The sequence below is a fragment of the Chlamydotis macqueenii genome, chromosome 6 (genome assembly GCF_036417535.1).
Source record: "Chlamydotis macqueenii isolate bChlMac1 chromosome 6, bChlMac1.mat, whole genome shotgun sequence".
Classification (NCBI taxonomy): Eukaryota; Metazoa; Chordata; class Aves; order Otidiformes; family Otididae; genus Chlamydotis; species Chlamydotis macqueenii.
The window spans coordinates 36,904,339-36,926,622 of NC_141561.1; the positions used below are offsets into that span (position 1 = coordinate 36,904,339).

General features: G+C 41.6%; 1 protein-coding gene across 16 annotated transcripts in view; it reads left to right on the forward strand.

Moving 5' to 3' along the window:
* The window catches only part of MAP2 (microtubule associated protein 2), a 220,173-nt gene that overhangs the window by 24,680 nt on the left and 173,209 nt on the right, over positions 1-22,284 (forward strand). For all 16 annotated transcript variants that reach the window (XM_086750745.1, XM_086750751.1, XM_086750749.1 and 13 more), the window contains exon 2: positions 21,967-22,022. The gene's annotated coding sequence lies outside the window, so the exon portion shown is untranslated. The remainder of the gene's footprint in view (positions 1-21,966; positions 22,023-22,284) is intronic.

Below are 22,284 nucleotides of genomic sequence, written 5' to 3' on the forward strand. Positions count from 1 at the left end.
GAAATCCCACAATAGCTGTATAATGTGTCGCTGGGAGCTGTTGTGCTGTTTCCCAGTAAGATTTAGCTCTAAACTGAGCTTGTACCCATAAAATACGTGCTTCTGTTGAGATATAATATGCTGCATCAGGGTGTGTGTAGGTGAGCTTTCAAGACAGAGGAAGCACAATGGAATCTCCAAAACACTTTATGATGGGAGCTGAGCTCTTGCTGTCAAGTGAATTAAGGGCAAACGTTAACAGAAAGTAAATAAGAATTTCTAGTGGGCATCTTCTACTAGTCTTTGGTAGCTGTACTCTGCAGTTTCTGTAAAAAGGAGAAGTAAGTGCTTTTGTGTCTCAGTGATCTTTAGAATCTCAGCTGAGTATGAGAGCTCACATCTGGAATGTTATGTCCAGTTGGAGGTTCCCCAGTGTAAGAACAGCATCGATGTGTACTGGAATGAGTCCAGTGGATGGTCACTAGAGTGATTAAGGGGACAGTGAGGTATGAGGAGAGACAGCGAGAGAAATGGTTTTCTTCCGTCTGGAAGAGGGGAGGCTATAGGGGAGTCTCAGTGCTGCATTTAGCTACATTGTGGGTAGGGAGGGTATAGAAAACATGCTGCCAAACTCTTCTCAGAAGTGCATGGTGAACGGGCCAGGGCAAAAGAGTACAAGTTGCAACAGGGGAAATGCCAGTTAGAGGCATCTGTACTGTGAGAGTGCTCGAACAGTGGAACAGAGACTGTCAGGGGCTGTAGACTCTTCAGTCCTGGAGGTGTTCTGAAACTCATTGATGAGGTCCGACTGACCTGCTTGGCTAGGTGCTTGGACTAGAGATCTCCAGAGGCTCTTCCAGCCTGCATAATTCTGTGATTCTAGATCTGTGTGAAGACCATGGCCTTTTGAATGGAAACTGATGATGAAGACCAGATGTGCTGAGGGTAGTCAACTCTGGTGTGACTTGTGCAACCATCAGTTTGAATTCTAGCATTGACTTTGAGTGCAACAGAGTGAGTAACGCATGTGTGCAGGTCCTCCTATCCCAGCTCACTCTCTGCAGCCGTTCTGTTTTGAGGGGTTTGCTGTAAGTTGTTGAACAACAATTATTTTTATATACAGGTGGAGTTGTGAAGAACAGCAAGGGAATATCAGTGGATGTCCAAAACTAGCAGAGTCGCTTTCTGAAACAGAGTAGGTTTTTCCTTTCCTGTCTTTGTATGTTGTATCTGCTTGTTAAAAGGGACTCTTCTATGTGATGTTCTTGGCCCAGTGAAGAGTTAATTTTATGCACCAGGGAAAGAGCTGTACTGTTTTTGCTGAAGAGACAGCACACAGGCCCAAATGGGTCAACCGAAGATAATATCAAAGATAGGGAGAGGCAGATTTTGTTTCTGACACTTGACAGTTCAGCTGCTGAGCAACCACGGAGTCCACACGCAATTCATTACCAAAATAGCTGTTTCTGCACTGCAGCTATTCTCTCTCAGCAGCAGAGCATGTCTGCTGATTGTAGGTTACTTTCCCCCCCGCCCCTCTGGCCAGTCCGCGGGTGACAAATGTTTTTACCAATATCAAGCTGCTGGCTGCTGTTGTAGCTTGTGCCAAGGTTAAATCTCTTCTGCCTGGTTAAGGCTGACTTTTGTGAGGTAGGATGTGAAAAGTGCATGAGCTTGGGAAAAAACAGAGAAGCAATACTGGCTTCTGGTTTGTGTCTCAGTACCTCCATGGGAATCTGCTGTGGAAATGCTTAGACTACAAAATTTCTTTCTTTAAAGGTTGAAAACATCTTTCAGAAGCTCTTAAAAAGTGCTTGAGATAAACAGCACCTTTCACTGGTGGCTAATACCAGAATATTATTAAGACTTATTGCTTTCACCATGATCTCTTCGTTCCAGTGTATTACTGTGCTCGGGCTCTCTGCCAGGTCCGAGCCGTGCCCAGTATCCCTTAGCAAATGAACATGGCGTGTGAACCTATGAACATGGCATTTGTGTGCCCATCACTCTAACAGAGCAGAAATCTTGCTGACCCCTGAAATTTTATCCTATACGTTCTGATCACACAAAATCAGTCTGCATAATTTCTCTGATGCTGTTCTGCGCTTTCTTTTACACTTCGCGGTTTGAGACGGGTCTGTAGGCTGTGTCAGGCACCGTAATGCCACAGGTCCGTGCCTCTGAGTTCATCTGTGTCTCCTCAAGACCAAAACTGGCAGATGTAGTTAAAATGACCCAGTTTACAGGGGCTCTTGGTGGCGTTCAGCCTGACAGACGTGGGCCTCAAAACCTCTTTGTGTCACAGCAGACCCTGTGCAGCCTGAGCTGGAACCTTCACATGCACAGCAAAATTAAGTTTTGGAAAATCTACCACAGCCTATTTCCTGAACAAATCATGTTGCTTCTCTGTCTTGGGGAAGTATCACAATGATAATTCTCTAGAAACATTAGTTTGTCATCTGTCTGGGTAAGTGAGAAAGGGAGATGGAGTAGGAGATCTAAACTTTGTTTTAAACATAGCCTATAGGTAGTGTGGTGTTTGACTACTAAGGGTCTGCTTGCTTAAATTACTGAAATTCAGCCAGGAGCACTTTACTTTTCTCAGTATTACTGCATTCTTTGGGAGTAAATTATTTATTTGTTCTGCTGTCCCAGTGTTATTACTACCCCAAAAGACCGATACATCCTTTGCAGTTGTATTTGAATAGATGGATTGCACACAAAGACAAATAAATGTTGTAGAAGCAAACCAAAACCAAGAAAATGAAGAAAGCAGCAGTGTCTGGGTAGAGACATTTAATTAGTTCTCCCATGTGGTCTCTTTCTTATCCTGCTAGTATTGCTTGAGTCAGGATTAAAAATACTGTTTATGTTGGTGTTTCCTAAACATGTAGTATTTGGGTATTGCCCCTGGCGGGAGGTGTGGTTGTGTGGGAGGAGGTACTGGGAGGTGCTTGGGTAGGAGGACCTCTGCCCTTCCCCTCTCCCTGTCTTCCTGGCTTAGGCAGGTGCTGCTGGGAGCTGTGCTGCACTCCTTGGGAGGGTGGGAGGGTCTTTGTTATCTCTAAATGAGAAACTCGTCAGAACAGAAGTCCATACAGTATTTATGATGCAGCACATGACTCAAGTGAGGCCCTGATTTCATCTATGGCTCTGTGACATGTTTGGTATAAAAAAATTGACTGATAGCATTTTATTTTCACACTTGGTAAGTTGTTGTGTAACATTGACCTTTTCTTAACAGGATGATGAGTTTATTTCCACAGATACTAATTATATTATGATAAATAACAGTGTATTGCAGGCAGTAAAAGTGATCTTCTGTGAATGGTCATGATACTAAATTAGTTGCATTTGCATCAAATAATTCATCATTTTCTGTATTGCGGCTCCTCTTTTGCTACTTCTTTCCTGCTGTTAATGGCTAATTTCAGTTAAGGGACAGTTGCTTTGTTTCACTGCCTGTCTACTGTGTGTCAGGTTCCTGCAGAAAATAATGACCAATGAGTTCTGCTCGTTGACTTGGGGATTTCATGTTTGTTTGCACAGTTAAATGTGTTTTAAAAGACTGAAACCCCATGTATATCATTACTACCACTACAAAGCCAGAAGTGCATCTTACCTGTTCAAAAATCAGTATTTAGGACTGACTGGATGATAGATTTCTCCCCCTATACTGGGTGATAGTCTGAACATATTAGGGGATTTCTTATAAGAAATCTCTTTACAGAACTACTGGTTGCCTGGACTTGAAATCCTTTAGAGTGTTACTGATACTGTAAATACACACTGTGTCTATCACAGTCTTCTGCTGGTAGACATTTTGGTAGATTTTTATGTTCTTGACTAAGACTGACAGAACTGTGACAGATGTGCATCCCAAGTTTGTGAGAAGATTTATTTTCGGAGGAGATAACTAATTTCCTTTGGGCCTCTGATATTCTGATCTTGGAGCTATAATCCATGAAGCCAATTCTTAATTGGGCTTATGAGTGTAATGTTATTGTAAGTGAGACAGTAATACAATTCCTGGGAGAGAAGCTGAAGAACAGTTAATCAATACTTTTTTTTCCTCTTCCTAAATAGAGTGGAAAACAAAGCAGTGTGTCCATCAAATGAGCATGGAAATTATTGCTAGTTCTTCTGAGTGCCTTTTGGTGGTAATGAAAACTGCATACAGAGTTAAGAAGAATCAAAAATAAATATTTGTCCAGATGAGAAGCCATAAGGAGATAAACAAGGCAGTGGTAATAGGGCTGTCAGAACTGTCTGAAAGCCAAAAGAACAGAGAAGAAAATCAGTTTGGATTTCAGCAGCTAATTTAGTACAGAAGGTCACTGAGAGCAGCAAAACCCAAACTTTATCTGTATTTAGAGTATGTTTGGATATGTTCCAGGGTATGTATTTATTTATTATTTTTCTTACTGGGCTTGGAGAGGTTGTTCAGCTCCTAAAACAGAGCTTTCCCTTTTTCATTGAGTCAATATAAGAGAAATGAAGAGAAATGAAATTTCTGTGGAAATCTTAGTACCTGCAGAGAGATGTCGAGTGGATCCTGCTGAGTTGCAGCAAGGCTAAGAAATGTTCAAGTGACTCTTGAAACTGGGACTGAAGTTTTCACGTAGCTTGCATTGATGCTGGATGCTGAGTGTCCTTCCTGTAAAACTGTTTGTGCTGTAGCATGGTGCAAGGAGGTTGCCTAGGCTGGACAACATAAAGATTTGTGATAAGGTATAAATCGTTGTTCTGAACAACTGACATCAAAGTAGGACACAGATGGAATGGTGCTGGGCATTGATTCACCCAGAGTTTTTGGGGAGTGGGAGGGTGTAGAAGCCAGACCTGCTGACTGCCATGCCTTGCTATCCCCATGCGTTGCTGAAGTGTTTGCTTTCTGTTGTCCCAAACCTGCACGTGTACGGCTTCCCTTGAAGGGGGGAATAGCTGCCTTTGAAGGGATGCAGAAGGTAGTTTCTCCCCTGAGCTGGTCAGAGCTGTCCCTCTTGCTTTCAGAGGGGCTGAAAATTTACATCTTTTGTCTCATGGTGGCACTTCTTAAGTGGGTTGCAACAGCTCCTGTGTTGATAGCAGAACTGTGAACTCTGCTCCAGAGTGACTGAGGACCAGGTGTGAGGTGTTCCCAGTAGCGCTGGTGGGTAATGAGGTATGATGGTGTACCAGCTGCTCACCACACTGTACCATACCCAGGTGTTCTCTCAGATTAATCCTTGCAGTGATTCTTTCTACTGAAAGAATTTCTTATCAGAGAACCTGAAGGAATTGTTTCCCTTTTGCATCAATACTTTTTACCTTTTTCTTCTTGGATTGTACTGTTTCTCGGTCTTTAACCATTCTCTCTCCCTACTCCATTCTGCCCTTTCCCACAGCATTTGTTCTTTGGTCCTGTCCTGTTGAATAGCCCCATGTCCTGTCATTCCCACAGACCCAGAAGCATTAGCACATGGCTTGGCACTCTTGAAAAGAGAAGTCAAAGAGTAATAAATGGGGCTCATTAGCCTAAATATGCCAGACAGCCTTGGACACCCAAAGAGGATGTTCATGATGTTTTAACCTAACTGTTGCAGGGTCTGATTAAGTTTATATTAGTTTAAATCAGTTTGTATTTTACCTGCATTTGAAAGGGAGAGGATTTTTCCCCTTCAAAACTTGCATCTGGTTCTTCTCCATGATCTTTGAATCACAGTTTTGTCTGAAATTCTTGACATCACCAGGGGTAGTATATGCTGGCAAACAAGGTTGGGTGGTTTTTTTGGTTGGGTTTTTTTTTTGTTTGGTGTTTTTTGTGTGTGTGTGTGTTTTTTGTTTTTTTTTTCTTTGTATAAATCAGGACAGCCTGATAGTTAGATTTTAAGGGTGGGGAGAGGAAGGCAGTGAGACAGCTGTGTTTTAATCCCCTTATAGTTGTTTTCATGGCAGTGAGAGCTAGATGAGGACAGGGAGGACAAGTGAAAAGTTCTGTGCATGACTGGGTTATTGCCGGGCTTTACTTTGCACTGACGCAACCAGTTTTACTTGTGCACATGCCACGTGGTTGTGTGTTGGCCAAGACCACCTTCTAGCTGAAAACCAACTCGGTCGCAGAGCTGGCAGCAGCAGGAACAGGCTCCCTTCCCACACAGCAGAAGCGAGTCTTAGCAGTGTGCAGCAGATGTTGCCCACTGGATGACAGATGCATTTAAAATCAGTTTTGAAACTGGATTTGGGATTTTGCAAATTAAGTTGAACAAGAGCAAGTGCTATTTAATACTCTGCATGCTCTAACAGAGAGCTCTTCTTTTGTTATACTGAAGTTCTGTGGGAGAGTAAAAGCTGAGACTTGGAGTTCTGCTCTGAGAAATAGGACACTGAAGTGCACCTGGACCCTGGAAAGCCAGGTTTAGTCCTTGTTTTGTGTATAAACTCTGTTTGGGTGACCACAGGTAGCTAGTGAAGTGGCATGCTGTGTTATGCGGAGATCCCTGATGTAGTCCAAGGCATGGAAGTGAGGGTATTAATGGAGGTGTGAAGGCAGTTTGCTTGTGAACGAATACTGCGCTGTTGCAGCTGTACAGCTGCTGGGATGCAGTGCCAAATGTGTTTCTGGGCTGTGTGGTCAGAGCAGGCACCTTAGGATTCTGTCACATAGGACTCTGCTCTGGTCTGTTCTGCTGTGAGAGTGACTTGGTGGCAATGAGGCAGCTGGGGACAGTTGTGATAAGGACTAGGTTGAAACAGTTTGTACTGGTCACTTTGAGACTTTCTCTCAAATCACACCTAAAGTGAAATCAGACTTCATGAAGAGTAACATTCTGGAAGACCATTTGAAGGTGTAAACAGTGACCGAAAACAGGTGATGTGCTGTACGTGATGCGCTTCTTACACCCAGGAGACGAGGTGGAACGGTGGTGTGGCACTGTGCCAGTACCTCTGTTTATTTTATCTTTTCAAATGTTTGTTGTTCCTTTTAAATATTTTTATTCTGTCCTTCTGAAATATTGTTTTGATCATTTGAGGATGAATGGAAATAAGATGCTGTAACATACTCTGGCTGCCTGAATGGCTAAGAGTGGCTACGCTGATGGGAAAATGATGAAAGGATCAAGAAGTGACTACTAAATAGAGTATCCCAACTGTCCCAACTACTGAGCTGTAGTATATGATAGTTAGAGGCAAAAATCCTGTGTGTTTTAGAAAAGCATAGAACATAAAAGATGAAGCACTTAAATATATAAAATATAAGGTAAACACATGCACTTCTAGGAGATGTCAGCTTTCCTTATGCTGATTCTCATTTGCGAACAGAAAGGAAAGCCGTGGTCAGGTTCCCAGCTCTGCAGTGATTGCTCTGAGGAATATCCAGTTTTTCCTGCTGTGTTGCCTGGGTGGAGTGCCCTGCTTTGTCCTCATGTATTGATGACCTAATAGTGATGCCACAAAAGAGGGTTGAGGAGGAGTTAGGACCATCTCTGCCACCCTACTGTTGCACTCCTTGGAGATTTTTTTTAAGCTGATGAGGTTTGCTACTGTGTAATATACTGCAAATTCTCACAGGAAAAAAAAAACCAAAACAAACCCAACAAACTAAAACCACCAAAGTACTGATATCTTTTCTAGTTTCAAAACATTTATTTGGATTTGAGGGCAAGACGCTTGTCAAGCATCTATTTGTGCTGAATTAAGTAGCATCGACAACAAAGTCAGAAGAACAGAAGGAGTGAATAAAATACATTTTCCCCAGAAGGTTGCTGTTTGCAAAAGGAAATTCCTTTAATGCTTTGAACATAAAATCTCCTTTTAAAACTTTGATATATTTGATAAAAAAATTGAGGGATTTCCATTGGGGAAACTCGAGATCTAAGCAATGATCGTCAGCAACGATATTTAAAATGGAAAACAAGGATCCTGAAAACTCTATACATGTTTCGCTTTTGTATGCAAACACCAGACTGAAGTAGAGAATGTGGATAGCATTCTTTACTACATCTGATGTACGCAACACTGAAATGGTTGGGAATGTTTTCAGAGTTTGTCATGTTATTATAGGAGACAATTTAGAAAAGAATGTGAAACATTTGTATCTGATGGACAAGTTTCAAAAATAGTATTTTAAAATTTATCTAGTAGTTTAAATTCTTCTTTCTGTGGCAGTAAGATCTTATTACTAATAAATAGTGTAATTGAAAGTGACAGTAGAGCATTGTTGCTGAAATTGATTTTATGTACAATAATTAAATGGCTTGAAGAATACAAACAAACATTTCTGGTGGATTGAAAAGGATTGCAAACTTTCACCAGCAGAATTTAGGGGAAATTACTTTTTTTTTTTAAACTTTTGCAATTTTTTTCTTTCTTTCAACTGAACAACTTGCACATTGTTTGCAAATGGTTTGAAACTCAGAAATTCAGTCTTTCATTGCTGGCCAAAGAAAAACAAGCAACTCTGAAAATTAGGAAGATTTGAGTCAAAATGGAAAGCTTTTTGCTGGTTGTATCCAAGTAATATTTTTTTCCAAGACTGTACCTGTTGTGATCTGCAGACAAGACATAATTGAAAAAGAGTGTGTTCCCATGGTTACTGTTTTCTATCTGGATAAAAGTAGATTTATCAAAAAATTAATCTTCTTGTGTTTGCTTAAAAGTTTTAAATAGGTAAAAGTGCAGTAAGTCTATTCTGAAGAACAACAACAACAAAAGTAATATTTTTATGACAACTGCCAAGGCAGCCCCGTTAATTAGCCTTCTTGGTTACAGCAGGACAGTGATGCAGAAAGTACTGAGGTACTTCATTTTCTTTTTCCCCATGACCTTTGCAGAAAAAGGAGTACATTGTGCATCTTTTCCCAAGGACGCTTGCAAGCCCAGAAAACATTTTTAACATGATAATAAATAGAATTATGCCTTTTTTCCTGTAGATTGCTGGAAAACAACATTGGAGGTTATTTTTGTCAAGTAGATCATCATATGAAAATTCTTCATTTCCCTGTGTGGCACACAGTTTGAATGAGGTATTCTAATTATTCCTGTTATTCTTGCTTAGCTGTTGTCTGAATGTTTAGTGTTGAATATGATCTGTCTTTTAGAAATTGCATATACAATTTATAGGCTCCTCTTCTTCCTGTTGTAAAGCTTAATTCATATGTGTATGCTTTCCTGCAATATTAGGTCATTTGAAAGTTTCGCTTCTTGTTATGAGGCATCTGCTTTAATAGATGGACAAGGCTCTGGAAGATCACGGTGAGGTATTTGCAATGAGAGGAAGAAGTAGAATAGAATGGAATCATTACAGTTGGAAAACTCTAAGATCGTCAAGTCCAGCTGTCGACCCAACACCACCATGCCTACTAAACCATGTCCTGAAGTGCCATGTCTACACGTTTTCCAATGACATTTTTTGTTGTGTTAAATACCTTAATAATGATTAAATATGACCAATACCACTCAGTCGGTAATATTTTTTAAACTGGAAGATTGCCATTTTGATGAACTTTAAAGTTTTGTAAAAGTATTTTAAAGAAAATTGAAATCTTTTGCTTGCGAGGTAAAGAGTAAAATTGTTCACAAAACCCCAGAAGAGCAGGTTAAATTCATAATTTTTCACAAAAGCTCCATAATTCTTCCACCAGCACTATGCACCACCAGAGAGCTGTTACGAGTTTACTTGATTACAGGCTAAACCAGGCCACAACCACGTTTTTGGTTTTATTTTCCCATCAGAGGCTGTTGCTGCAGGAGAGGGTTGCCTTCCCGCCCGCTCAGCAGCCACCCTGGCGCAGGATGCCCATCCATGCCGGCTGGAAAGTGGAAAATCTCAGGGTAGGGCAGGCCCCCACACTGGGATTCAGGACGGTTTTCCCTGGCCTGAGTAAAGATGTATTTGGTAGCCATCCAAAACTACTGCTGTGTGTTTAGCTGGACAGCTGTGGTCTCTCCTCTTGTAAATCCACGAGGATTTTCCAGGTGTCCGGGAAGGGAGGAGAGCAGGGAGGATATCCAGCTTGTGGTTCTGCAGAGAAGCAGCCAGCACTGTGTTTTGCGATGTGTGTCTGTGCGTGTGTATATATATATATATCATATCCTCAGTGCATCAGTTGCAAAGTATCTAAACTATTTCCAAACTAAATACGTGCAAGGAAAGGATCCTCTGTGCAGCAAGATCTAGCTTTCTTCTTCTTAGCTGCAGAAATCTCTTAGATTTTACTTGATGAATTAAATGTGGTCAAATAATATGGTTTATAATCCCCAGTTCTAGATCTTATTTTGGGTATAACTAATTCTATGGGTCCTCTTATCCTCTTCAAAATGGACTGAATATTTGACGGTGTGCTTTTTTTTTTTTTTTTTTTTTTTTTTTTTTTTTTTAAAGTTGACTAGGAATTTGTGTTCTGTGGTCTGCCCAGGTGCTACTGTGTTTTTAAAAATTTCTACCCTAAAGCTAAGAAGTCTAAAGAGTTGATGTAACGCATCCATTATCTTGGAAAGCAAGGGTAATTTTATCAATTTATTTTCTAATCTGGCAAGATAATAAATAATTTACTGAAATATATGCCATGTTTAGCAGACCTTCTCTAAAGAAGATTACTGAATAATTGAGATGATTCAGAGGTGGAAGGAATAGAATATATAGGTGAATATTTTAAGTGTTGGATAGGAACCAGAACTGCTGTACTGGTCAGGTATGAATGGTAAAAGCAAAGCTGTCAGTTTGTATCATTGGAGTTAACACTGGGTAGGATTTCAAGAATTATTTTCCTGTCAAGATAAAACATGTGGAAATGAATAAAACCTCCAGCAACTGTTGATTGCTTTTTATTCACCCGTCTCTTATTCTTGAAAAGGAAAAGTGAAAACAGTGTTCTCAGATGAGAATGATGAGGTGTATTTTCTTTCCTTGTCTCATTTACCTTGTTTAATTTTCAGTTTAGCATCTCAGTAGGAAAGCTGTGCTTTGGTTCTAGGCCTTGTCTTAAGGTTGTTAACTTGCTGAGTACATGTGAATGAAAGAAAATACACAGCCTGTGACCACACAGCCAAGTCTTGTGTGCAGAATGTGTAGCTGGTTGTTGTGCCTGCATGCGGTACCAGTTTGTTCTGCTGGGCTATGTCAGGCCTGCCGTGCTATCCTGGTGGCTTCCTCTGCTCCACCTAGACCAGGTGCGTCATCTGTGTTTAACCAGGTCTGTTCACAGTGCTCGGATAACCTGCAGGTAACAGCAGGTGCTGCAGCTTTCTCTTACCGAGGATGTTCTGACTTTTGATTCAGCCTTTACCAAACGTTCTCTCCTCAGGGCAGAATTATCCAGTTCCTTGGTTCAATTACCATTACTGCTGGCATATTTGCTTTTCAGCTGGGGGCAGTGCAAAATAGGCTCTAGCCTTAAAGACATCATCAGCTCAGTGTGCCCATGTATGTAACCATGATTGCGTTTGACTTGAGTGCTGTTTGCAGATTGTTGCTTGGTAATTTGCTGTGTTGAATGCTCTTTCTTCCATGGTCAAGTGCAGAAAAGTCCTATGTGAGGTAATTATGGCTCTGCGGTGTTAATCTGTAGGGCTTTAGCACAGAAATTTTACCTCTCAAGTGCACACATCCAGTGTCTGCCCGAGGGCCATGAATGGCAGGACTTTGCATTCAGCTGATGGGGAAAGTTGTCTTTGTATTGAGCTATGAGCGTTTGTATCTTGAGCTTTGTAAGGAGGAACAGTTGAGATGTCAGTGCTAAGCAGAGAAGAGAAATCATGGGGATTGCGAGGGGAAAAAAAACGCAGGCGATCTTGTGCCTTTCCTGTTCGGTGGTGATGATGGTACCCCTCCACTGTTAGAGCACTTGGCTTACATGTTCCTCGGGACTTCTGGAAACAGTAGGAGAAACTGCTGACGGGTTACAGTAGCTGGTCTTACACCAGCACATTGCTGCAGTTAAGTGGTGTAGGGGAAATGTACTTGAGGGTTGCAAAGGGACTGTGGGAAATCAGAGGGAAAAGTGCTGTATTTGCAGAGCAGCCTACTGAGGGTTGGAACCTGAGGGAGAAAATCTGGAACAGTGTAGTTAGTCCAGGTGGATGACAGGTACTTGACCACTGAGTATCCGAGCCAGGGACAGCTGATTTTGAACACTGATGTTAACTGATGGAGTAAACACCCATATCAGTGTTACCTGACGGCACACGTGCCTCCTGGTGTGTTCCATGATTTTATGCTGGGGCTATATATCCTACGGTGTTCCTGGGGTCAGTGTGTGGGTGAGATCCCACTCTTAATGCATGAGGGGAGGAGATGGGACAAGGACAAGAGTAGGAAGTGATTTGTCTGCATTGCTGAAAGATTGCAAAATGCTGTACAGTGACTTGTGAGGAGTAAATGGGAGAGAAAGCCTGAGACATAAAGCTGGTATAGTACAGACAAACTGAAAATTGGATGATGGGACTTACCAGTAAGAGACAGCAAATTGTTTTCTGAAGAACTGTGTGGTCACTGTATGTAACAGAGAAAAACTAGCTGCAAGTGTGGAAGAGTGCAGTGAGACCGCAGAAGCATTTGGTCAAGTTTCTTGCGATTCCCGTGTGTTGCAGGATCTGTTCAGCAGGGTCAGAGCCGGGGGTTGGAGGCAGAGGCTCACCAGAGGAGAGTGGCAGAACTGGGTCCCTGTCTAGCGGCTGAATGGTCAGCACTGGAGTTTCTGGACACGACCTTTGTAATTTGAGGTGCCTGTACATAAATTGAGGGGCTGGTATTGCACTTAGGAAATGGTTTATGCTTGCAGTGTGCTCTTGCAGCTTGTTGGCTTACTATACCTCTGTGAAGCACTTACAGCTAATTCTGCCTGTGGTTTGACACTGATGCATGTGAGGGTATGGCAGCTGTTAGTACAGGCTTCGCAGAGAAATGATTTGGCACCTGAAGTCCTTTTGCTGTTGTGCTGTCCTCTGCATTGCTCCGTTAATAATCTTATTGGTGCTTTTTGAAACCTGCAATTACAGTGAGCTCTGTCATTGATGGGAAGCAGCATTAAAGGATTAATGAGTTGAACTGAGTATTTTGTGATTCCTTGAAGTGTCAACATCAGCATGCAGTAGCACACTGCTGATTAGCTTGATTCAGTCTTTGGCAGCCAGCACAATGCATTATCCTGGGATGGTATGCACTTTTCAACCGCTGCAGAAGGACTCTGTCAGAGTTAGCGTGATACAGGATTTAAAAAAAAAAACAAAACAAACCTCTTTAAAAGTGGGACCACGTGGCTACATGCTTTGCAGGTATGAACTGACACAGCATGAAGATTCAAATCAGGTACGTTTTTCATTCCGCCTCACAGGGTGGAAGCGGTCATTCTGATGGAGTGGCAGTCTTCTGCTTGTAGGAGCCAATGCTCAGAAAATACTTGGAGAACCTGCTGTTATTGAATAGGCAATATATTTGCTCGTCATATGTTTGTGTCATGGTTACCTTTCCTTTTCCATGTGCTTTCCTTTCCTATCTCTCCTTTTTTTTTTTTTAAAAAAAAAAGTTTTTGTAACTATTATATGTGTATATATACATACAGACACATACCTACATACATGCCCACCCAGATATTGAGGACCAGAACATCCGCAGCTTTCGTAAACCCTCTGCTGTCTTTGATGTTGGGTGCTGAATATAATTACTTCAAGTGGCCTCTGCCTGTGTGGTTAGGTTAACATTGCATGCCCTGTCAGACACCTTTTCTGTCTCAAATCAACACATGGTCTAGAATTTTGACAAGTGTAGTCTCATTTAGTTAATGCTGCAGCTGTACTTGCTTGCTCCCAAGTGCTTTCCTTGTATCTACTGAAAAAAAAAATACCGTCAAAGAGACTACTCCAGAACCAAAAAGTGACAGTAGAAATGCTGCATGGCATCCCTTGAGCCCTGTGCTTGGTATGTCTTGGTCTTACAGATGCTTTGTGGGGGGACCCACTGAGGTTAGAAGGGCTGCTTGTGTGATTCAGGACTGGTTTCGGGAATTGCCGCTTGCTGTGTCAGAGCCCACTGTCCTCCTTTGCTCATCAGAATAGTTGCCACAGTGGCCTGTTAGGGCTGTTGGAGCAGTTTTCTGAGTATCTGCTTTGAGTGACCAGCCCCAATTAAATCAAACCCCTCCATTCTGAAAGCCCCTTGAACCTTTGAAAACTCTCTACCTTGAAAAAAAGCTGGAGATGAATTATATATGTAGCATTTTGAAATGTAGCAAGACAAGCTCTTTGCTCAGCACCTATAATTACAAACAGTGTTCTGATCCTCAATGGAGGGTTTTAAAAGAAGATTGCGTGCAAAGCTGCTCATTAATTATGTTACTGGACGTCAGCCCTTTTAATAAAAGAAAAAAAGTGCTTTCTTCCTTTGCTGAAACACAAATACAGTAGCGATAATGTCACTTCCCAAGGAAGGATTATTTAAAACTAGAATGACGCTTGTGCCTACTAATTAAAAGTTAATAAACCTGTAAAAAATGGGGTTTCTAAGTCAGATTTGAATCAGTTTGCCATTGTTACTTGTGACGGAGGTCTCTGGATGGGGCACCCAGAAAGCCCTGCTATGTGTCCTTGTCTTCTCCAATTAACCTTTATACTGAGTAGTGGTGTTAATGTGCTGTTTCTGTGGTGCCACTGTCATTCATACAGGGACTGGGAGGCCGCCAAAGACTTAGTATTTACATATTTTATACAGAATAAAAAAAACTTTAAAAGTGGGGTTTTTAAAAATAAATTCTGAGTTCTGTACACGTCCATATATGTTTCTAGTGTGGCTGTAGAAATAGATTGAGTGCTAGTCAGCCCTTGCAGCTCAGACAGTGCCTCTTTTGTCATGCTGCAGCACAAAATGTTACTCAGATTCTTAATGCACTTGACCTCAGTTCCATCTAGATGATGTATCACAGACTGCAAAAGCTGTTAAAGGAACCTTTTAACATCACCGAGTCAAATGCTCATTTCAGGAAATACTGGAATAAAGGGTGTTTGTGCAGTCTTTGTGGCAGCCTTCTGCATAAGTATTATAAAGCAGTCTTTAATTACAGGATTACGTTATTACTTGTTTCCACAGAACTCCTGCCTCATTAAGTACATGGTATGGATGTTGCTCTGTTTGGGAACAGCCGCTCAGTGTTTTCGTTTTTCTCCTGTATTTTCAGTTCATATCTTCATTCTTCTTGTTTTCTTCAAACTGTGCAAGACTGTTCTGAAAATACTAAATTTTCCGTACCAGTCATTCTAACATTGTCTTGCTGTGTTGCATGTTTAGGAATTTGTATATCAGAACCCTGCAGTGAAATGGAGGTGCACTCGCACTGCAGAGGCGGAACAAGCTTTTAAAGTCCAAGTAACCCTACTTGGTTAGGAGTCCAGCTGCTCTGGTTCACTCTGGGGTCATCAGCACTTTGCTCTGACCCTGTGTGAGCAGTCTGGGCATGGAGATGCAGGTAGGACACCAGACTCCGGGCAGAGGCTGGCAAAGAAACAGTTGTCTAGGACATCCTGCTTTGACTCCGACGCCATCCTTCTCACACCTGCACACTCCTTTCCCTGTCCCCGCACCTTGCTTCATTATGTGCCTTTGAGTTGTGGTGTTGGAGAGTGCTGTCCTACAGGTACCTCCTTTGCTTCATCCCTGGAGTAGCTTTAATTTCTGTGAGAGTGAGGAGCAGGTCCTGTGGAAAGACACTGTGATCTTATAATTAAAACATGTCTGTCAGGAAGCTGGAGTTTAAATTGCGCAGAAAAGGTAATTCTTTAACTTCTTAAGTTTTTTTTTTTTTTTCTTCTCTAGAATGGCAGAGTCTTTTTAGATTATTCAAGATTCGTATTTACCAAATCAGCCCATTTGAGTGTTTCGGATCTTTAAGGCTACCACAAATTGAATTGATCACTTATCTAATTAAGAAATATGCTTCCTCAAAGTAATCCTTGGTGCATGGGACACTTAGAAACTCCAGAATAACTCGTGATTGATTTCTGATATTAATATCTTAAGTTGAACTTGATTTTTAGAAATGAGTGTCATTTGGCTGCTGGTTTTGCTGTGATTTTTTTTTCTTCTCTGTATTATTGATGTTTTGCATTATATTCTTCTTTGATTTCCTAGTTATTGAAAGGAAGCTGTGTACGGTAGTTGTTAAGGAGTTTTTTCTCTGCTATTAACCCTTAACTGGGGCTGCTTATGGGCTTTTCAAAGTTGTGTAGCTGCTGTGGGCCTCTTTAACAATTACCCTTAGCATCAGCTGAGGCTGTGTGAGATGTCATCTGAACTGAGGTCCATGTGTGTTTTCAAAGATGTTCTTGGGAACTTGCAGAAAATAACTTAATCTCTCAGTGCCTCAGTTACCCTTCTGTACTGGGATAACCAATTCTTTGCTGTATTGTAGAAGAATTGGGAAGGTGAAAACTGTAGACTGGGAGATGTTTAGACATTAAAATAGTAGGAGCCTGTAAGACAGAGGGAGACAATTCATTTAATGCTTCCTCTTGAAAAGTTATGATTGGCAGGGCTGAGTGTGGTAATGTGGTTGGCAAGTGGGGATCAGTGGTGAAGCTCAAATTGACTTTGGGCTCAGGACCAGGTGTTGTAAGAGTAACAGGAGAAACACTCAAGGATTTGTTTTAGGGAGAGAATGGGAACATGTAGATTCTCTGGCAGCAGAAGAAAGCAAAGATTCTTTCTAAGCATCCTTTCATCACTACAGAGAGAGGAAGAACTCGCACTGTGGTCCCCTGAGAAATGCATCCAAGACAAATCCTTTACTGCTATGAATCAGTGGCATTCCCTGGCATTTTGGTAGAGCTCTGCTGATCTGTCCTAGCCAGGAGTTATCATGTTGATGCCAATAAATTGAAAATTGGCCAAGCAGGTAATAAACGGATGTGGTTTAATTTTACTTGCAACTGTATAGATCCTGGTAAACGGGATCAGTTAAAGAACCAAACAGAAGCTTTGAGATTCTGTTGCTGCAGAAGTACCGATAGCGCACAGTGTACTTTAGGTGTGAATTCCTGTCCCTGAAAGTGAGAGATTAAAGTTGAAAGGGTATGCACTCCGTATAGCTCCTGGGAAACTAGGCTCTCTGCTTCCATTAATGATATTGAATTCATATCTGCCTCTTTTTTTGCGCAGCAGGGAAGATGCCCCACAGATCTGTCACGTTATACTCCCTATTCAGCTCTGAGCCATAGATAATTTTTTTCTGTATGTCAACAATCTAAAATATTCTGGGGTTTTTAGAACTTGTTAAACTTTTTATTTCACAAGGTGTGGTAAGAGAGACTATCAAAAGTACCATAGCAGATGAGGAACAGTCTTACTCCCATTAGAGATAAACTGGGCTTTGAAATTTCTGGCTTTTTAAAGAAACAGAAGATGCAGTTGTTCTCCCTTCACAGACTGCTGTGAGCAAGCTGCAGCAGTAGGCTTCAAATGTGTGCCTCAGTCCAAAATGTGAAATAGCCTAGTGTATTTTCAGGGCTGAGGCCTTCAGAGAATATCTGCAGCTCCTGCTGCTCAGCTTCATCACATGCAGGCAGGCAAACCACCAAAAATATTGGACTGTCCATTATCTGCAATAGGCAGATCAAAGAAAGGTAAATGAACAAAGCTGGAAGGAACTGCAAGAGATAGGATGCAGACCTTGGTTGTGGAGCCAGGTTCCCCAAGATATCCACGCCCAGTTTACCTGGTTCTTTTTGACTGTCCAGTGAAGGTGGTGTACAGCTTCAGTAGGTTTCTAATTTAGTTAGATTAGCCTAAATCTCCTTTGCAAGTCTTTCAGGATATGTTGAACAACTGCTAGCTTTATACTTTGGAGGATTATCTCCTGTGTTAAGGCATGTCTGTGTTGCAGACAACACTTAGCAGTACTAGGTTGATGGCTTTGACAGAAGAGCTCTGGAAAATCTGACTATGGAAGCTGAATATCCAGTTGTTCACTTTGCTTCTCTGTGGGGTGTGACTTGCCTCCACCTAAGAGTCAGCACAGCACAGAGGAATGTAGACTTGCACTCCAGCTCCTCCTCGTGTACCTTGGCTCAGCGTGCTGGACTTCAACTAAGATGCTGGTGGGTGAAGCTGTGTGCTGAAACATCTCTTTTTGCTGCCTCTGCAGCAGCACTAGTAGAGCACTTTGTATCATTGAGTTTCATGGTGTCGATTTTGGACCTAATGAAATACTTGTAAACTCTCTCAGCTCAGTGCTTTCTTCTGGGCGGTCACACAAAATACTGCGAAGAGGTGAGCCTCAGACTGACCCATCTGGGAACTCATTCAAACCACTGGAGAGTACAACGTATCTGTGCTCCCTTTTTTCCAGTAAATATGCTATACTGTAAGATTCGGGTATGTATAATTGATTATCGATTTGTTTCAGGAATCTGAGTTAGACTGGTAGGTCTCTAGTTCTCTGTGTGGTGATCATCCTCTTTCCTTTTTATGGTGGTCCTGTGCTTGCCTTCAGGCAGCGCTTTAGGACTTCCTTCCTCTCCTGTGAGTTAGCAGTGTCAGTGGTTTTATCCATTAGTGTATGGTTGTTTTGTTTTGGAGTTGGGGTTTGGTTTTTTTTTTTTTTTCCATAATAAAAAGAATTGTAATGTAATTGTATCTATTTCAGCTGGCTTACCTACATGAGTCTCTTCTTAATATTCTTTACACATATCTTTCTGTTTTGGTCAGCACTGTAGTTGCTTGATGTTCGAGCTTTCTTTTGTCACAGAAAAATTTACCTTTGAGCCTTTATTCCATCTCCAGCACTTGTAGCTTTCCTACAGTCTTTTGGCCTCTCATGAAGACCTGCTGACCTGTGCAGAGTTGCTTTAAATCTGTCCTTTTTTTTTCTTTCTTTTTTTTTTTTTTTTTTGAGATTTACTGTCCTTAATCTGCTGCACTCATTCCTTCCTTCTGTTGGAGTAGCTGATGCTCTCATTTCATGATCACCGTTACGCAATGCGTCTCCTGCCTTCAGATTTTCAAACAGTTTCTCCCTTTTAGCCAAACCAACTACATCTTCTGAAATGCAATGTACCCAGGGTGTTAGAAGATCTTCATGTATCCAGCTGTGCCAATGGATATTTTGGGTAAGCACAGCTGTCCTCATAGCAGGTGCCCCTCTCTAGGGGGCTGAAAGGTGGGAAATACTGGACAACTTTATTTTCCTGTTGCATCTATATTGGAAAGCTGTTAGTGAAAGACTTTGCTCACGAGATCTGTCAGTGTGACTCCTTGCAGGAACACTGGCTTCACGTAAAAGCAAACAGCATCAGCAAATGCCACTGTAGTTACAGGAATGGTGTAGATAAATTATTCAATATAGAAATGTTCTTTAAAAACAGCTCCTGATTTTATTAGCCAGCAAGTATTCAGAAGACAAAATGCCAGCACATAGCAGTGCTAATTGTGTTTTCTCTGAGTCAAGCAATTGGCATGGTACTTACGGTACTTTATTTATTAGTAATCTTTTCCTAAATGTGTCCTGGGTGTTCACCACAGGCTGCGTGAGTCAGGGCTGTGATTTTGAAAAACCTGAGGTTTCTAAAGCAGAGTTAACTGACTGTAACTGTAGCAGAAAAGTAAATAGGTGTCTGATCAGTCATTCACAGCTGTATTATCTTGCTAGCAACAAGTCTGTTTCCCTTTTATCATGACCTGAGATACTAGGATGAGTTTAGAGTCTCTTCAAGGAATAGATAATGTGGACCAATGTGGCCTTAGAGATGCTGGAAGTTCTTCTTGCTGGAGGTGCCAGGGTTGTGTGCTTGTCCATCATACGCTCATCAGAAGCTTTATAAAAGGGAGCCTGCTGGTACCATCCCTACTCATCTCTTGCTTTGGATATGGACTGGGAGCCCCTCAGAGATTAGGAGGTGCTGAATGGGGTTTTGTTCAAGAGAGAATGTTATGTGTGAGTAGTTAGATGGCAGTGTTTTGCTGACCATTATTAAAGGTGTCTGGACAAGTTGCATCTTTCTAAAGCATGCCAAATCTTTGGTGCATGACACTGCACCTGGGGGTGGGGCCTTAGACAAATCTCATTTAGCAAGTCTAACCGGCTTAGAGCTGATTTCCTTCTCAGACATGTGGAATTAATCAAAGATAATAGGGACCACGCCTGGTCAGCATATTGTAAGAACTGACTTTTCATTTTCTGGTACTGAGAGGAAAAAAGAAATAGTTGAGCTTGAGTTTTGTTCCACCTTTCTCCTGGTTGCACCTCCATCTTTATCCTCAGTTATCATAGCAGTGTGCAATACAGACATACTTTTTTTTATTTGCTTTCAGAAAGTTGCCCCATGCTTAAAAGCAGGAGGTAGGGATGAGGTCCTTGCTTTCTGCTCATCAGCCACTGCCTGATGTTAACTTTGGCAAGACACTGAATCTGCCCTACCTTTCTGTGAAATGAAATACTTCATTTCTAGGTTTGATAAAGTCAGAGGCAAGACTCCCATTGCTTTCAGTGACAAACCCTATGCTCATGGGTACAGTTAGACATAGCAAAGTTGACTAAAAGTACAAAGAGCTTTTATTCCTTCTAGCATTTATCTTCTCCTCACCCTTTCCCTGTCAAGCAGTGAATATCTAATAGAGCTTTGTTCAGCTGTGATTTTTGTTGCCCACGTTCTGGCAGAAGTTAATTCTCCAGGTAGGATGCGTGCTGATTAAGGGTGGTAGTACCGGAAGGTGGTCAGTTTGCTGGCTGTTGGCTTGAAGCTGAGAAGGGAAGTCTGTCTGTCCTCCCTCCTTCTTGGCAATTCAATGCAATTCATAAATACCAACAATTTTCACTTTATAGGTGCTTCTTCCCTGCCCAGCCTTTCCCAGGATTTGCAAAGCAGTAATTAATCCTCATTTATGCTGTTGCGATGACATTGTACTCATCATAAGATACAGTCGTAACTAGAGCGTGAAGTAGTGAAGGATGTGCCCAAGGTCATGCAATAAACAGCTGTAGCACCAGAGAGAATTCTCCTGTGTAACTGCTCAGCAGCACTTCCCCGTTGCAGCTTTTCTGTGGTACATGATACTCAATTACATGAATGAGTATCTCTACAACTACCTTAAAGGAGGTTGTAGGGAGGTGAGTGTTGATCTCTTCTTGCAAGTAACTTGTGATAGGACAGGAGGAAATGGCCTCAAGTTGCGGCAGGGGAGGTTTAGGTTGGATTTTAGGAAACACTTCTTTACTGAAAGAGTGGTCAGGCACTGGAACAGGCTGCCCAAGGAAGTGTGGAGTCACCACCCCTGGAGGTGTTCAAAGGATGCATAGATGTGGCACTTGAGGACATGGTTTAGTAGACATGGTGGTGTTAGGTTGACATTTGGACTTGATGATCTTGGAGGTCTCTTCCAACCTTAAAGATTCTGTGATTCTATGATATTCAGTTTATAGGTCCTGTCAGTCTGGTCTGCAGCTTGTAAACACATCGTTTTTTACTGTGTGGTATAACTGTGGGATTCCTGGAAAAAAGGAAGCTTTTGGTAAATTAGATCATATTATCTATGTTCTTTGTTGAATTATTGTACTTCTGTTTGTTGCTGTTACCATCTTTTGTATTATTTGGTGAATCATCCCTGGTGAATCTAGATACATGAAAAGATTTTCTGCCTGCACATCTTTCTGTAAAGGAAGAAGGGATTTAGTTGTTTCTGTCAAACTCTGGTCCTAACAGAAATAATCAGTGTAGCCTGTGTTTCAATGGAATCTACCTTTCTGTGGACATCCACTTTCTATGAGAACAGGAATTCTGATGCCCAAGCTTTTTGGTAGGATGTGATCTGATGCATATGAAGGGATGTAAGCTACGATGGCAGGAGAGGTTCTAGTTACTGGAAAGACGAGTTTGGTGTAACTTTGCACAGTACCAAAAGCAGAGAACGAAGAGGTATTTGGTTAATCGCATTGCAATTCATGAGACTTTAATTCATTTAATGAAATATGAGAGCCTGTTCCCTTTAATAGCTGCCACTAACTGAGAACTTTCGCTGTGTTTCAGATTGTGGAAACCCTAACTAAAATATCCTGTGACTGACGTGACAACAACACCAAAAGGTGGGTTTTCTACTTTTGTTGGTCTTGTATCGTAGAGCACTAGCAATGCATCTCGACTTTACCAGAATGGATTGCCTAATGAATCTCCGTGGCTTGTTCAAACAAAACCATGTAGTTGGACAGGACTCCTCCTATTTCTGCATGTATGTGTGTTATGTATTTTGATGGTGTCTTAAACAAAGACAATGCGAAGGTGTTTATGGCACAGCGGTGGAAACTTAAGTGAAACTAAAAACGCACTGGGATTTTTGCCAGCTTTTTT